Source organism: Vipera berus (assembly GCF_964194415.1).
Source record: "Vipera berus genome assembly, chromosome: 1".
Lineage (NCBI taxonomy): Eukaryota > Metazoa > Chordata > Lepidosauria > Squamata > Viperidae > Vipera > Vipera berus.
In genome coordinates this window covers 334,484,258-334,502,264 of record NC_138202.1, presented here as the reverse complement: position 1 = coordinate 334,502,264, position 18,007 = coordinate 334,484,258, and the positions used below count along the sequence as shown (strand labels likewise).

General features: G+C 42.6%; 1 protein-coding gene across 3 annotated transcripts in view; it reads left to right on the top strand.

Moving 5' to 3' along the window:
* Positions 1-5,863: 5,863 nt before the first annotated feature.
* The window catches only part of NCOA1 (nuclear receptor coactivator 1), a 308,570-nt gene continuing 296,426 nt past the window's right edge, over positions 5,864-18,007 (top strand). For all 3 annotated transcript variants that reach the window (XM_081326952.1, XM_081326949.1, XM_081326951.1), the window contains exon 1: positions 5,864-6,060. The gene's annotated coding sequence lies outside the window, so the exon portion shown is untranslated. The remainder of the gene's footprint in view (positions 6,061-18,007) is intronic.

Sequence of the window (18,007 nt, the reverse complement as noted above, 5' to 3'; positions counted from 1 at the left end):
GGTCATCTAGTCCAACCCCCTGCTCAGGCAGGAAACCCTATACCATTTCGGACAAATGGCTGTCCAGTCTCTTCTTAAAAACTTCCAGTGTTGGAGCATTCACAGCTTCTGGAGGCAGGTTGTTTCACTGGTTAATTGTTCTGTCAGGAAGTTTCTCCTTAGTTTTAGGTTGCTTCTCTCCTTGATTAGTTTCCATCCGTTGCTTCTTGTCCTGCCTTTGGGCGCTTTGGAGAATAGCTTGAGTCCCTCCTCTTTGTGGCAGCCCCTGAGATATTGGAACACTGCTATCATGTCCCCCCTCGTCCTTCTCTTCATTAAACTAGACATACCCAATTCCAGCAGCCGTTCCTTATGTTTTAGTCTCCAGTCCCCTAACCATCTTTGTTGCTCTTCTCTGTACTCTTGCTAGTCTCAACATCTTTTTTACATTGTGGTGACCAAAACTGGATGCAGTATTCCAAGTGTGGCCTTACAAAGGCATTATAAAGTGGTATTAATACTTCACGTGATCTTGATTCTGTTCTTCTGTTAATGCAGCCTAGCACTGTTGGCTTTTTTGGCAGCTGCAGCACACTGCTGGCTCATATTTAAGTGATTGTCCACTAGGACTCTGAGATCCCTCTCACAGTTACTACTATTGAGCAAGGTACCCCCTATACTATACCTGTACATTTGATTTTTCTTGCCTAAATGTAGAACCTTAGTTTTTTCACCATTGAATTTCATTTTGTTAGATAGTCTGTCCAGATCCTCCTGTATCTTACGTCTTGGTGGAGCAGTGGGCTAATGCCTCCTTAAGTAACACCAGCTGCCTGCAATTAGTGCAGGTTCGCATCCCACCAGGCTCAAGGTTGACTCAGCCTTCCATCCTTCCGAGGTAGGTAAAATGAGGACCCAGATTGTTGGGGGCAATTAAGCTGACTTTGTAATAATGCCGCTTGGGGTGTGTGTGAAAGCCCTAATAAGCAGGCATATACATAGAATGAAGGCTACTGCTAAGCTTGTAAGCCGCCCTGAGTCTTCGGAGAAGGGCGGGATATAAATGGAATTAAAATTAAATTAAATTAAAAATTCTGGAGTGTTGGCTATTCTGGAGTGTTGGCTAGTAGGACAGCTGGTCACTTTCAGGTCATCAGCTTAATAGATTCATTAGATCCTTGCTTTAGACAAGCATATATGATATTTCAGTTGTGAAATATCTATGTGTCATTACTCTTATCAACATCACTACTATGTCAATGTGGAGTGGTGTACCGGTACATTGATTTCAGAAAAAAATATTTGAATTAATCTCCCAAGAGATTCTATTTTAAAAAATGAGAAAATCTAAATGATTTTTAGTTATATCTATATGACAGTAGAAAAAAAATGACAAAAATTGTCACTGAGCTATGCTACTTTTAGAAGGATGAAGACTGGTTCTATAAACAAGCGTACATCAGTGGCTCCACAACATGCTACAGGAAGTCTCTTAGGGTCTGTTTGAGGCCCTGCACTGTTCAGCATATTTATAAATGCAGCAGCTTAGAAAACAATATCAAGATTCAGGATGATCTTGACAAGTCGGCAGAAACCATCAATAAGAGTTTCAGTAGGAACAAATGCCAAACCCTCCCTGCATGTGGACTTGAAACAACAAATGACAGGAACACGGGGAATTTATGGACAGGAGAAAATCTTTAAATGATTTGTCACAAATAAGTCAACAGTATGCAGATGCAAAAATCCCAAGTGTAGTGCTAGTGTGCAGCGACAAACACAGATTAATGAGATTAAAATAAGTGTTGGGCAACATATACATTTAATAAATAATAATAGTACTCTTGACATATATGTAATTTTCTGCTTTGCTTAATATTGCTTTGTATCAGAAAGGGTATGCTTCGTGATAATAACTATTTGGAATCTTTGGTTTTAAAAAATCACTTATTAAATTAATACTTCTGTTTATATCAGTCCTCAAGGTATTTTACATATGTGCATCATGAGGAGCACAAACATACTAACCATCATGAACTTCCACTATGCTAAGTACGTGTATGAAGTCATCTTGTGGTGGATTATGTCTGGTGCAATTTTAGGTTTTAAGTAACTGATAGTGTGGCTTTGAACATGTATTGTGGACAAGTAATTGCACAGTTCACCACTAGGGTGGTTTACTTTTTTGACAACAGATGGCTGAAGTGGCAAATGTCGTTGCTTTCCACAAGATGGCTGACTTATCAAGATTGCAAAGGGAGGGGAACAAATTTAATTTTTTCCTTTCCTGATACGGTCCAGTGATGATTAGGTGGCAGGTATGCTAATCAAAGGATGACAACACAGGGCCTCTCTTTCCAGGTCATATTCAAACAATGGGAAAGAACTGAGAGAAAAGTCCTCAAGAGATGAAGGTGGAAAGACAGGTCTGAGGGAGGCTCTGAATTCATGGATAGGGTTAGGAAATATTTTAATTCCAGGCTGCGCTAATATTCATAAGGTACAAGTATCTTGTAGAAGTAAGTACCTTCTTAAAACCTGTTTTTATTTATACAGTAAAACTCAGTTTGTTCCTTTGTTTCTAGGGAGAAAGTACACATTCTGTTGGCCCTTCACTTCTATGGGCCACCTGGTTGAGAAAGTGATGTTATCTTTCACCTACTCCTAGCCCGTCACAAATGCTTTCCTTATTTGTGATTTTCTTTTTTCCATCCTAAGCCATCTTAAGACCTTCTAAATAATGAGCAGTGCTTCCTTTCAATCTAGTGACAAACCAAGCTCCAACTGGCTACACAACCTGATATGCCCTCTACCCTTTATTGGCTGGTTGCCGTCCTTAATGGCCATTTCACAACGGGCTACTTTGTTATTATGGTCTATGGTGGTTGGTAGCTGCCATGTTTAATAAACTTGTAGTTGATTCAACAATGGCCAATTAAGCCAATGAGCTTTCTTTGCCTTATGTTTTTCATTGCCTCTAGAAACTCATTCCCCTGTCCACAGCACTCTATAGAGTTTCTTTCTCTTTCTTCCCTTCAATCTTGCTACATAGGATTGGAATGAAGTTACAAAATTCAACTGAATGCTACTTTGCTTCTATGAAGCTGAACCATCAGTTTTTCCTTGTTACAACGTTCATATGGATCTATAGTGGACTCTAGAAATAAAGGAACAAACTGTTCCTGTCCTTTGATTACAATAGCATCAGAGTAACAAAGGTACAATAAGAAGAAAAAAGGGGACCTGCAGTAGAGTAGTAGAGGAATAACCAATCAGGTTCTGGAGTGACTACAGGTAGTCCTCGACTTACAACAGTTTGTTTAGTGACCATTCAAAGTTACAATGGCATTTTAAAAAAGTGACTTATGACCATTTTTCACACTTATGACAGTTGTAGCATCCCCATGGTAATGTGATTTACATTTAGATGTTTGACAACTGATTCACATTTATGACAGTTGCAGTGTCCCAGGGTCATGTGACCCCCTTTTGTGACATTCTGATAAGCAAAGTCAATGGGGAAACCAGAATCATTTAACAACTGTGTTACTAATTTAACAACTGCAGTGATTCACTTAACAAAACAACTGTGTTACTAATTTAATAACTGTAGTGATTCACTTAACAAATGTGGCAAGAAGTCGTAAAATGGGGCAAACTCACTTAACAAATTTCTCACTTAACAACATAAATTTTGGGCTCAATTGTGGTCATAAGTTGAGGAATACCTTTATAGTTCCAAACAAGCACAAATTTGACCTGGTTGCCAAATTGGACTCCATTTAGTCAGTTTTAGGCACAGAAGGAGACAAGCAGTTTAGGATGCAAACCTGAATTATCCCAAGTTAACCAAATGTCTGTGCTGTCCCATATCTCCCCATATTCCTCCCATTTAAGTTACTTTAGAGACTATCTAAACCAGAAAAGTGGTCTGTGGTGACTGCAGAACGAAAAGATAAGAAAAAAGTTCCCACAACACAGGATGTGTGAGTGGCCCTGAAGATGTCATTTGCTTCAAGTAGAAATTCTGAAATGATTTGTTATCAGAGGCAGATTTTGTCCAATTTAAATAGTGCCTTCAGGAGAATAATATTCCTCATTGGGAAGATAAGGATTAAATTCGGGTTTCCTCCAATGTCTACAGGTCAAAGGACATAACAAGGCGCTGCCTTCAACCACTGGAGTTGCATTCCAAAAACTATTAGGTATGCACAGAATTGACACAAATGATATTTATTCCAATTACATGTTCATTTAAATTTAATATGACTCACCAGTTAGGGAGTTAATATTTTAAAACAACTGCATTTTCGTCACATTAAAGATAGCTTGAAAATTTTGGAGAACTCCAGGACTGAATTCAAGCTTTATAGCCCATTTATAAACATGCAGAAAACATGTATTTATCTACTAAGTTTCTATGTGGCTTACTAAAGTGGAACATATAACCTTAACAGTAAATTTTTCTACAGTTCGACTGATACACTACAATCACCTTATAAGAAAAGACAGGAACAACCACTCAGATCCAAAGCCAAATCTTGATGGCTTTACAAAAAGCCCAATAGGCTGAGGCATTTCATCAGGAGCTGTTGCTAACTGTAGCCAAATAATAGATATAAGGCCATTCACAGATAAACCCGTCAAGGCATTAACCTGCGTTTCACTAAGCACATTGGCGAGTAATGCTGGGCTACATTACAGCCAGAGTGCTCCTCTGCTTCATGTATAAATAGTACAAACCTTTGCACATTTAGTAAAAAATTAAGCTGTACTAACTTCAGTGAGGCGTTATTCTTTCAAAGACTCCTGGTAAGATGCAACATGCATTTAACATATGGGACTTACTTCTAAGTAAACACGTGCATAATTATTCGGCTTCGGTTTTTACTTGCACGATTTGCTTTTTTGAAGAACGGCGCTGTCAATGCATTTTCTCTTAAGGCTGCCAGGTCTCCCGCGAACCCCAACCGCAGCTATTTCAAGACCAGCAAGAGCTTTTCGTGAAGAAATTAGACAGGTGAAGGAATACCCCCCCCCCGCCCCCGTCAGTTTTGGCGAAACCTTTCCTCTGTTCAGTCTTTACTGGAGAGGCCATTTTATTTTGCAATATAAACATGGAAACTGCTTAATACCTACAGGCAAAAGCACGTTAAAAAGACCGTCTGGAGCCTGCTCGGGGACGGGGTGGGTGGGTGAGGGGGAGAAATGCGTAGCCCAACAGGCCACTTCTGGAGGGGACCAGGTTGGGGCAGGCTGGCAGACGGAGGCGGCTGGCGAACGAAGCGCTAGAGCGCGGTCTGGAAAGCGCACACATGCCCTGCCTACGCTCCCCGCCGACGCCTCTGCTGCAAGCGCGGTGCGGCGGCTGAACGCCCGCAGCAGGGCCACCTAGGGAGCCGGGCACTCCGTGGAGGGGGGAGTGGAAGAGGTTAGGGGGCGGCAGCGGCGCTCTTTCGGTCCCCCCCCTCCGGCTCTCGCTCCGCGCTCCCTCCGGCCACCCCTCGTAGCTCTCCCCAGCTGCCGTGCCCAAGATGGCGGCTGCAGCGCGCAGCTAAGACGGGGAAGGGGCAAAAAATCGCGGCGGCCTCCATTTCTCCCACTCCCCTTTTCTCTCTCTCTCCGCACCCCCGACGCGGCAGCGCTTACTCGGCCGCTGGGTCCCGCCTCCCGCTCCTCCCCGTCCCCACCCGAGCCAGCCAGCCAGAGCCGAGGAGGAGCAGCCGGAGGAGCCACCGGAGAGGGAAAGTTGCAGCCAGGGGGCCCCGGGTGCCCAGGAGCCCACAGCGGGAGCCGGGGCCCCAGCAGCAGCAGCAGCAGCAGCGCCAACGCCACCGGCCCCGCAGGAGCTGGGCTCCGACGCCTCGGCCAGCCGCTCCTCCTCCTCCTCCTCCTCCTCCTCCTTTTCACGCCGCCCCCAGCGGCCTTGGCCCGGCCTGAGGGAGACGGTAAAGAAGCAGGCAGGCAGGCAGGCCGGCCGGCGGTGGTCGGGGACGAAGGCGGCTGTCAACGCGTCCGTCCGTCCGCCCCACGGAGGCGACAGCAGGAGAGCCGCCGGGGCAGCTGTCAGGGGGAAAGAAGGTGGGGTTCCAAGCTGGGGTCGATCTCTGATTTGGGGGAGGGGGGGCTGTCGAGGAAGGGGCGGGGCGCAGAGGCGTGCAGAGAGCGTCTGCAAAACGGGGCGAAGGCGAAGGAGTGCGATTTGGGCGGGAGGAGGGAGAAGGGGTAGATGCAAAGAAGGGGGCGCGGTGCAGGTGGTCTTGGGCAAAGGTGGGGTGCAGCGGCCCCATTTGGGCTGCGAAGAGCTGCAGCCCCCCCCCGAAGAGTGACTAGGGGAGGGAGGGGTTGGGAGGTTGGGGAGGGGGCAAGGAAGGGGGCGTGGCGCCTAAGTGGCTATGGACTGGTGGCAAAAGGGAATTATATAATTGTGCGTGTGAAGGGCGAGGGGGCAGCAATGCGAGCGGCCGAGAGGAGACGAGGGTGGAAGGGAAAGGGGAGGAGGCAAGCAGGAGGAGGGGGGTCCGGGAAGTAATGTGGATCTAAGGGATAGAAGGGGGATCTTAGCGTGGTAAGTTAAGTGGTGCTCGGAATCGAATCTGTGACGAGGAGGCGGTGTTGTTCCTGCAGAAAAAAGCGTTTTGGCTTAAGATTTAAGGGCAAAAAGCAGTTTGGATAGTAGAAAGGGGGTTGCTTGGTTCCTGTTATTTATAGTTGGATACCGTTGGGAGAATTTACTGGTGTAAAAAATTCCACTCTGCCAATGAACCCTTCTTCCAAGGTACTGCCTATGTAGTGAAAATCTGAATTACAGAAAAGACTAGGAAGCCTTCACATTTTCCATCCTTGTTGGTCCCTAAGATTATCATTGTAGGATAAGCTTGCTGGAAGGATCCCCTAAGGTCTAAAGAAAGTGCTAGAAACCTCTGCAGGTTGGAAGCATAGTATCTTGAATATATGTAGAAGTCAATGAATACTTTCCTGTGTAGGATAATTGTGTGGGAGGAGGTCACTTGAGAAAATGAGGTGTGAAGTTCAGAAAGAGTTTGAGGTGATCATCAAACTTGGTGAGATTTGGTGTATAACAAGCTTTCTTTTTGTATCTTGGGTTAAAGAAGAATAGGAAGCAGTGTTGAAAGTGACTTATCCCCACCACAAATTAGCAGTGGTGGTGGTACAATCTGGCCTTGAAACAGGAAGGTTTTGCTTTCCTACTGGCAAATCACGGAAAGGAACTTCAATTTAGTGAGTAGAGTTTTTCATTGCCTTTCCTTTTGGGTGACCCTGGCACTCCATGATAGCAGAGGTGGTTGCTTTGAGAAGTCATTTGCTTCTCTCTCCAGTAAATGTAGCAGGCAGATAGGGCTACCGATTTATAAAGAATTGTATGCTGAACTAGTGGATTCCTTTACTAGGTGGGGGAGAATTGGATTATGATCTCCAAGATCCTTTCCACCTTCACATTCTATGATTAATCACGAGCAATTTTAACTATATGTCTGTATGCTGACCGATGCTGCTTTCAATTTGTATCCTTTCACATTCCATTCCACTGCTTTTTAAAATAAGGGATAGAGGAGAGTGATTTGCTTCACAATGGCTCCCCACCCCCTCCGCCCACAGTACATGTCAGGCTCTTAAATGACAACCTATTTGTGCATTTCTTGTTTTAAGAAAATGCAAATGCTAACAGTTGCTATCCAGTTTAATAGAAGAAGAATAAAGTTGCATCCTTGTTGTTCTTTGTATGATTTGATCCTCCATTATGATTATCCTGCTTTGATACTTGGAGTGGGGGGATGGCATACTTCACAAAGAAAATTGGAATGGTGACAGTTATATAGTCACAGGGAAGTTTAGTCCAAAGCAGTGTTTCTCAACCTCAACAGTTTTAATATGTGTAAAGCTTGTCTGGGGGAATTCTGGGATTTGAAGTCTACATATTTTTTTTGCTGAGTTGAGAAACACTGCTTTAGACTGTAAAGTTCCCTGTCATTTTGTGACTTTCATCGTGGAGAATAAAAGTGCTTGTTTCTTTTAAGTGGAAAAAATTGATGTTGCCCATTGTTTTCTTCTAAAATTAATTTATTTATACCCCATGTCTGTAAACTATTGGTGCTTAATTACTGTTTACATGCTCCCATTTCAGAGGGCTTTGGGAAAAGAAAGTAATGAACTTCAACTATTCTGCTTGATAGAAATTGAGATGGTAAAGAGATATCAAATAGCTTTTGTAGTAATTTGGGTTTGAGATCTTAATTTTGGAGGGTAAGGGAATTATAAACAAAGATTTTGTGATGATGGGGGACATCTGATAGTATTAACATGACTATCTGGAAATCATGGTCTATTTCTGATTGTTAACTGGTTTGGTTTCATGTAAAAGTTTTTTCAACTGACCTTTTCCCACTTTTGAGCTATCAAATGAACATTGAATATGTTTATAGTTATTATAGTTCAATGTGTTATACCTGAAGCATGATATTACTAGTTTGTGTTACATTTATATTCCTGAATTACTTGTTTATAATATATAATCTAGTTTCGTAAGTGCAGGCCCATAACCTTCTATCTAAGTTACCTGACAGTTTTTAAGCTCATACCTTAAAAAGTGTAAAAATGAGGGGAAATTGAACTATTCAAACATTCCGTTTAACACAGAAACCGTGATTGAAAGGTGACTTCCTTCCACTGTGGGTTGGAGGAAATGAACCTTGCCGTGGGAGGTTCTTAGAACTTTCTCATCATTCTCCCCATTACTGTATATTCTGATGATTTTACCAAATTCATGCTGAAAAACAAGGAAGTGTTCTATGAAGTAAAGTGTGATGAGTTTAAAAAGATACTTATTTCTTGATTTCAGCCATGGAATAGGACATGCTAATTATTAGAACCTTTATATGCTATTCTATTGCTTGCTCTATTTTCTTTAGAAGAGGGGGTTACAAAATACAAATGTAGGAAAAAGAAGATTATATTGGATTCAATATTGAATTGGAATATCTAGGCCAGTGGTTCTCAACCTTGACAACTTTAAGATGTGTGGACAACTCCCAGAATTCCCCAGTGAGCATGATCTAAATTGATACCATCTTAAACTTCTTCAATCTGTAACCTATTTTTCAGTTCAAATTACCATCTTCATAGCTTAACATGGTCAACATTACAAAACATTAAAAAGTTTTTTTATTTAATTAAAATTAATGCTAACAACTGAAGTAAGAAATACAGATAAGACAAATGGAGATAGGCTTAGCATGAACACAGCTAATTTGATTTCAGTGAATTGAGACTAGTTGCATTTTTTTGTGGTTTGTTCGCTTTTAAAATAGCATGTATCTTAACTATCTATTGTGGATTAATTTTATGTATAAACAATGCCTCTGTGGCTAATTCAGTATTAACATGATTTATGAGCCTAGCCTAGAGGTGAGTTCAAACAAAAAGATAGGGAAAGGAAAAGAGACTTGTACATAGATTTCTATTGAGATGTATATATCATTTTAAATGAATCTTAAAACTTTTAAACTATTTAAACATTTCATCTTCAAATACCTCAACAATGATTGAAGTAGCTCGGTTTGAATTTAGAACAGTTTCGAATTTAAAAGATTTTGTACAATATGACCTGCAGACTTTTGTAACTCGCTCCTGTATTCATAACTGGATTCATAGATCTTGCCAAATCATACTACAGTTGGGTTAGTCTGAGCTCAGCCATTGTGATTTATTGACTGTGATTTAAATCAAACCAGCTTAGTCAACTGATTATAGTTAAAAATACATGGCTTAGCATGAATTGTCCCCATGTATGATCAGCTGATAGCAGTCTCAGGAGCTATTCAGTTTGACTCTGAAAATGGATCTGGAATAGGCATGTTCTGGGGTGGGAGATAGCACGGAAAAGGCAAGTACTTCAGTCAGGTACAGACTAAGAGAAAGCAAAGCACTGGCGAGATGGAGGAGAGGGTGAGTGGGCTGGATGATATGCTGTGGTTGAATTAATGGTGATGGCAGCAAGGCAAAGGAAGACTGGAGAAAAGAAGGTGCAATGGATCCTTTAGGACGGAAGCTGGTAAGTAGAAGGAAGATGGAGAGAGGGTTGGGTGAATATGCACTGGCTAAGGAAAGGAAGTTGGAGAAGAGGGGTGGTTGAATAGGTAAGTATGGGTTGTTGGCAGCCAAGTGGAAAGATGTTCAGAGAGTGATAGGTAGACTAGAAGACTTTGCACACTTGAACCATAGTAGGTCAAAGCAGATGTGAGGGGAAGGAGAATGCTGAACGATCAGCAGATGGGCTGGCCAAGAGGAGGAAGAAAGGGAATCATAGGGCATGCCAGCCTTGCCTTACTCGCCAGTAAGAATTTTTTTTCTCATCTAAAACCCAGAACAACCAAAGTAATCCAGATTTTGATTTGGCTGGATTGTGTCCCACTGAGGATGATGATGTTGGAAGGGACCTTGGAGGTCATCTAGTCCAACCCCCTGCTCAGGCAAGAAACCCTATACCATTTCGGACAAATGGCTGTCCAGTCTTTTCTTAAAAACTTCCAGGGTTGGAGCATTCACCACTTCTATTAATATTTCAGAAATTTTTATTCCTTGCACAGAGTAAACTGTGTTTTCCATTTCATGCATGCTTTTAATACCAACTACCGTATATTTTGGTCACATTCTACTTTTTGCATGCTTGAAAAAATATTATTAAAAGTGACATCCTTAACAAAAATAACTTCAGAGACTACTAATAATGGAGTTTACAGTTATTTAAGCCAGTTGTTAACTGAGTTCTGTAGAAATTTGATCAGATGTAGCGTCTCCCTTGCCTTCAATTCAAAGCAATTAAGGTTTAATTAACAAATCGGTATATTTTAGATAGTTTGGTTAATTTTTTTTGTTCGCAATTCTTTTGTGGCAAACAGATCAATATTCATAAGTGTAACATATTTAGAGTTTGTTATGCAAAGTAAGTTACTGAAATAACAGTTTTGATTATTTAAAATGTGTACATTTCCCCACATTTTGGGGATGATTATAAGTGTTCAGCAATGTTATTTTCAAGGATCATTATATTTAAAACTATATTGTGTGGGGCTGACTGGGCCCATGAGAACACTCCCACTGTATTGGCAACTTCTAGTCTCCCCATCTTAGAATTTTCCACTTTTTGTAATTTTATAATGTTTTACATTTAAAAACAGTTAAAAAAATGCAATCTTAAAATTATTTGGTTTTTAATGTTTTATTATATTGATCAAATTGTACGTCACCTCCCTCTATGAGGGAGATGGGTGACTAAGAAGATAGATAGATAGATAGATAGATAGATAGATAGATAGATAGATAGATGATAGATAGATTGATTTGAGTAAGGTTTACAGTGAGAGAAAAAAGTATTTGATCCCCTGCTGATTTTGTATGTTTGCCCACTGACAAAGAAATTGTCAGTCTATAATTTTAATGGTAGGTTTATTTTAACAGTGAGAAACAGAATAATAACAAAAAAAATCCAGAAAAATGCATTTCAAAAAAGTTATAAATTGATTTGCATTTTAATGAGTGAAATAAGTACTTGATTTCCTAACAGTCAGCAAGATTTCTGGCTCCCAGGTGTCTTATATAGGTAATGAGCTGAGATTAGGAGCACTCTCTTAAAGGGAGTGCCCCTAATCTCATCTTGTTACCTATATAAAAGACATCTGTCCACAGAAGCAATCAATCAGATTCCAAACTCCACCATGGTTGGAGCTGTCCAAGGATGTCAGGGACAAGATTGTAGACCTACACAAGGCTGGAATGGGCTACAAGACTATCGCCAAGCAACTTGGTGAGAAGGTGACAACAGTTGGTGCAATTGTTTGCAAATGGAAGAAACACAAAATAACTGCCAATCTCCCTCCATCTGGGGCTACATGCAAGATCTCACCTCATGGAGTTTCAGTGATCATGAGTGAACCCAGAACTACACAGGAGGATCTTGTCAATGATCTCAAGGCAGGTGGGATCATAGCAACCAAGAAAACAGTAACACACTATGCCGTGAAGGACTGAAATCCTGCAGCGCCTGCAAGGTCCCCCTGCTCAAAAAGCACATGTACAGGCCCATCTGAAATGTGCCAATGAACATCTGAATGATTCAGAAGAGAACTGGGTGAAAGTATTGTGGTCAGATGAGACCAAAATCAAGCTCTTTGGCATCAAATCAACTCGCTGTGTTTGGAGGAGGAGGAATGCTGCTTATAACCCCAAGAACATTCCCATCATCAAACGGGGTGCTTTCAGGGTATTTTTCTGCTAAGGGGACAGGACAACTTCACCACATCAAAGGGACGATGGATGGTGCCATGCACCATCAAATCTTGGGTGAGAACCTCCTTCCCTCAGCCAAGGCATTGAAAATGAGTCATGGATGGGTATTCCAGCATGGCAATGACCCAAAACACACGGTCGGGGCAACAAAGAAGTGGCTCAAGAAGCACATTAAGGTTCTGGAGTGGCCTAGCCAATCTCCAGACTTTAATCCCATGGAAAATCTGTGGAGGGAGTGAAAGTTTGAGTTGCCAAACGTCAGCCTCAAAACCTTAATGATTTGGAGAGGATCTGCAAAGAGGAGTGGGACAAAATCCCTCGTGACGTGTGCAAACCTGGTGGCCAACTACAAGAAACCTCTGACCTCTGTGATTGCTAATAAGGGTTTTGCCACCAAGTACTAAGTCATGTTTTGCAAAGGGGTCAAATACTTATTTCACTCATTAAAATGCAAATCAATTTATAACATTTTTGAAATGCGTTTTTCTGGATTTTTTTGTTGTTATTCTGTCTCACTGTTAAATAAACCTACCTTTACAATTATAGACTGATCAAACATTCAAAATCAGCAGGGGATCAAATACCTTTTTCCCTCATTGTAATATTATATTCCCAAAATGAGTTTTAAGTCAAATACATACAAGAATTGGAAATAGGAAAATAGTATTTCTGATTTTTAACTTTCCTGAGTCTATTAAACTTGCAAAACTTAGACAATGCTGTTAAAAACTAAGGCAAATATATGTGTCCCAGGATAATGTTGTAGGATCCAATCTGAGTTGATCACCAGGGCCATAGGTTTAGTCTTCCGAGCTTTTGCACTCATTCTGGAGCCCATCCTCAGGGAACTTCTCTCACCATTCTGAGCCATCCTAGTGAGAGAAAAGTTCCGTGAGGATGGGCTCCAGAATGAGTCCAAAAGCTCAGAAGGCTAAACTTCTGGTCCCAGTGACCAACCCAGATTGGATCCTGCAACAATGCTGTTACTTTTAAAAAATAAAGCTAGCACTCTTCAGTGGGTTTTGAATGTCATGTTATAAAAATAAATTGCAAATATTTTGTAAACAACTTACATTAAAATAATTACAAAAGTAAAATTTGGGATATAATTTTGTTAATTATTTTATTTTTAGACAGTTAAGGCTACTCTGATGTTTGTTGCCTCGTAGTAATTGAGAAATAGAAATGTCTAAATGTATTTTTTGGATTTTTTTCATAGTTGCATGATTATACATAAATTCATTGTTGCAATCAGTTTGCCTAGTTTTTGAGATAGATAGAAATTGTGTCTCTTTTTTATAAATCTTATAGTTTGAGTAAGTCTCATTGACTAGTTTCAAGAATAATGTCAGTAAGTTTTAGTAAAATTTTGGTGGAGATGTGTAGGTTATTATTTTTTTCTCTTCATCATATCGAGTTTTGTTGCACCTCCAGAGCTATAAGATCTTGCTTACTTCATAAATTTTCCAGAACTGTAATCTGCATAATGAAATAAAGTTTGAATGCAGCTTCTATGTTAAAAGAATTCTGGGTAAGAATGCAGTTTTGAGTTGAAACTAGTTAACATTTCCATTAACCAAGAGTGACCTGTGCATTATCAGGCTGCCAGTCTTTTTAGCTCCGCTTCAATGCAAAACAAAAATAAATGTTCTTGCTTTTTTAGATTCAGAAGTGAATGCTGTTTTCACCATTTCAGAATGTTGTGGTAGAGACGTCTTGCATTGCATGCCAAATTATTTTGTAAGACTGGCTTTACAGTACTTCAGGAGTGACATCTTTGTAAAGCTTGGTAATTTGAAGACCATGCTTGCATAAATGTGTTTGAAATGAAGTGGATTTTTTTGATAAAACTTGAAAGAATGCACTAAAGTGCTCTCATTTTGATATAGGAGCCACATCAAACATTGAAACAACTTCCTGTTCAGAAAACACTTGCATGTAAAGAAAAGAAAGTGGTCTATGGTTTGCATGACTGTATAGTGAGTGTTACTTTCTTAGAGTGGTTAGAATGGAAATTTATCATTGCACTTAGTGAAAGTGCAGCTTTCTTCTATTTCCAGAAAAAATGGCTTTAAAACTTATCAGGAAATTATCCAGATGTCTCTTATTGTATGAATAATAATGAAATTGAAGCTTCTTGGTGGTTTTTATGTACAAGAAAAGCAAGATTGTGAGGGGAAAAATCCCATAAAAATGACAAAACTCAGTTGTTATATTTCAGAATAAATACTTTCTATACTTTACTTCATATACCGGTATGTAAGGATATTCTTTTCCTTTATTTGATGCTGGATTGGACAAGAATTCCAGCTGGAGTTCTCTTCACAGTTCTTTCCTCCATAATAATCTTTCTTCCCTAATAATCCCCTTCCATTTTCCTTCAAGTTTTCTGCAGAGGGTAGATGAGTGGCAAGATGGGTGATCAAAGCCCCTCCCCTTTGTACATACATGCAATTCAAATGCATATACAAAAAAGTTGGCCCTTGGATTGCATTGCCATGAAAACCATTACATTTGTTTTGAGCCCTTTCTTCCCAATGAATACCACTGCATCCTTCCCAATTGTAAATTAGCATTCCATGACATTGAGTCCTCAGAAGTCTGAATTCCTCAGTATTTTTCTAAATCTTTTAAAAGCAAAGAAGGTGGATAATGCATCTTGGATACATAAAGTCTATCATTCACTTTAGAACTACAGGGAATGCTTACATCTACATAATTTTAGTCCTTATTACAATGGAGGAATATTTTGATTTAAACTAATTTGCCTTGCCTCAATGTTTTATTGAGTTCTATGACTTATTTATGAGTTTAAACGAGACATGTCAAACACAAGGCCCGCAGGCCGGATGCGGCCCTACATGTGGTTCCATCCGGCCCGGGGACCTGCTCTGAAAAGAGTGAAGGACTGGCCCGCTGCACCTCGGTTTGGCGCAGGCCGACCGGGCACTGATCTACAACCTGGTTGCATCCATCAAAGCCAGAACGCGCTCAGCGTTAAATCCACAGGGCAGCCCGCCTCCTTGCGTGCGCATGCGAGCAGAGTCCGGTGTCCCTGCTGGCTGTCTTGTCACACAGGCTGACTTCATCCAGGACCTGGGTGCTGGTCGTCTCCTGTGTGCACACACGGGCCGGGCAGAGGTGGCAAGGCAACTCCTTGCTGATTCCAGTCATTCTTAGGCTGAGCGCATTCTGGCTTTGATGGATGCAACCAGGTTGTAGATCAGTGCCACCATCCCAACCCCCCAGCACCTCCAGCCTTGCAGCCACGAGACATCCCTTTCAACGGGACCGCCCCCACCCACCCACATGGTATAGGAATGGCCAGAAGCAGCATATTAGTGCTGGCAGTCCCTCCCCCTCCCATCACCCCTTCCTGAGTGCGGGGGAAGGAAAGAGATGAGAAGGCGAAGGAAGGGAGGGAGGAAGGAAGGGAGCGTGGGGAAATGGAGGAAGGAAGGAAAGAACGGAGGGAGGAAGGAAGGAAGGGAGAATGGGAGGGGGGCAAGGAAAGGGGGGAGGAAGGAATGGAGAGTGGGAGAGAAGAAGGAAGGAACAGAGGATGGGAGGGAGGGAGGGAGGGTGGGAGGGACCATGTCCCGGCACTCGCCTTGGTCCCATCCTCCTCTGCCGGAGACCCTCAGATCTGCCCCAGTCCTACCCAGGAACCCCTGAAGCAAGTGATGTTGTGCTGGCCATGCCCACCCAGCACGCCACACCCACCCTGTAGGCCACACCCATCCCAGCCACATCCACCTGGCCCCCCCAAGGGCAACCACAATGTTGATGTGGCCCTCAATGAAATTGAGTTTGACACCCCTGGTTTAAACCAAATCTTGTATTTTGTCCTAACATAGGATATTAGGGCCAGTTTGGGGTAGTGGTTAAGGCACCAACCTAGAAACCAGGAATCTGAGTTCTAGTCCTGTTTAGGCATGAAGCTAGCTGGCTATCTTGGGCTAGTCACTGTCTCTCAGTCCGAGGAACGACGCAATGGCAAACTGCTTCTGAAATACCTTGTCAAGAAAACTACAGGACTTCTACAGACAATCTTTGAGAATCGGGTACCATTGAATGGAGAAAAAAAAACCCCAGTAATATAATCAGTTTGATTTCTATGCACTCCGCCTTGTGATACCCAGGTATATAGGCATCATTCTAGTAGTTGGAAGGTTGTGCTAGCAATGCAGAAATCATGGAACACTCTCTCTCAGTCCTATATGCAACCCAAGTTCTCTAGCTAATAACTAACACAATGCAAGATAGTAATGATTTTTTAAAAATAATAATAAATTTGGAAGGGACCTTGGAGGTCATCTAGTCCAACCCCCTGCTCAGGCAGGAAACCCTATACCATTTTGGACAAATGGCTGTCCAGTCTTCTTAAAAACCTCCAGTGTTGGAGCATTCACAGCTTCTGGAGGCAGGTTGTTCCACTGGTTAATTGTTCTAACTGTCAGGAAGTTTAAAAAACATTTAAAATTATAAGAGTTGTGTTCTAATACTTAGGGGAAGGGAATCCCTGCTTTATGTAATGTTATTGTTTAATTTAGGCTTGGTAGTCCAATAACTACTACTTTGCCGCCCTTGTCGCGTCCGCAGATAATCGCCCGGCCGCCCTGTTTAGGGTGACTCGCTCCCTCCTTAACCAGGAGGTGAGAGAGGATCCCTTGCAGGGACGAGCCGAGGAGTTTAGTCATCATCTGGCGGACAAAATCGCTCGGATCCGGACCGGTCTGGACTCTGACTGGGCAGAGTCTGACGTGGAGGAATCAGGCGGTCTTGAGCATGTTATCTGGACTGAGTTCGACCCTGTTTCCCCTGATGATGTGGACAGGATCATGGGGAGACTGAGCACCACCACCTGTTTGTTGGATCCGTGCCCCTCCTGGCTAACTTATGCGGCTCGGGAGGGAACACGAGGCTGGTTCCATGCAGTAATAACTGCTTCTTTGAAGGAGGGTGTCTTCCCTGCCGCCTTGAAGGAGGCGGTGGTGAGGCCCCTTCTCAAGAAGCCTGCTTTGGACCCGGCTGTTTTAAACAACTATCGTCCAGTCTCCAACCTCCGCTTTCTGGCGAAGGTTGTTGAGAGTGTGGTGGCGCATCAGCTCCCTCTGTTCCTGGAGGAAACTGATTATCTGGACCCGTACCAATCGGGCTTCAGGCCCGGACACAGCACGGAGACGGCATTGGTCGCGCTGGTGAATGATCTCTGGAGGGCTAGGGACAGGGGTTGCTCCTCTGTCCTGGTCCTATTAGATCTCTCAGCGGCTTTCGATACCATCGACCATGGTATCCTGCTGCGGCGTCTCAGTGGGTTGGGAGTGGGAGGCACCGTTCTACGGTGGTTCTCCTCCTACCTCCAGGGCCGCTCGCAGTCGGTGTTGACAGGAGGGCAGAGATCCGCCCCGAGGTCTCTCATTTGTGGAGTTCCTCAGGGGTCAGTCCTCTTGCCTCTCCTGTTCAACATCTATATGAAGCCGCTGGGCGAGATCATTCGTGGTTTCGGGGTGGGGTATCACCAGTACGCTGATGATACCCAACTTTTTCTTTCCACCCCGAACCAACCCAGCGATGCCCTCTCCGTGATGTCCCGGTGCCTGGAGGCGGTTCAGGTCTGGATGGGGAGAAACAGGCTTCGTCTCAATCCCGCCAAGACTGAGTGGCTGTGCATATCGGCATCTCGGGTTAACCAACTTATTCCACCTCTAACGATGGGGGG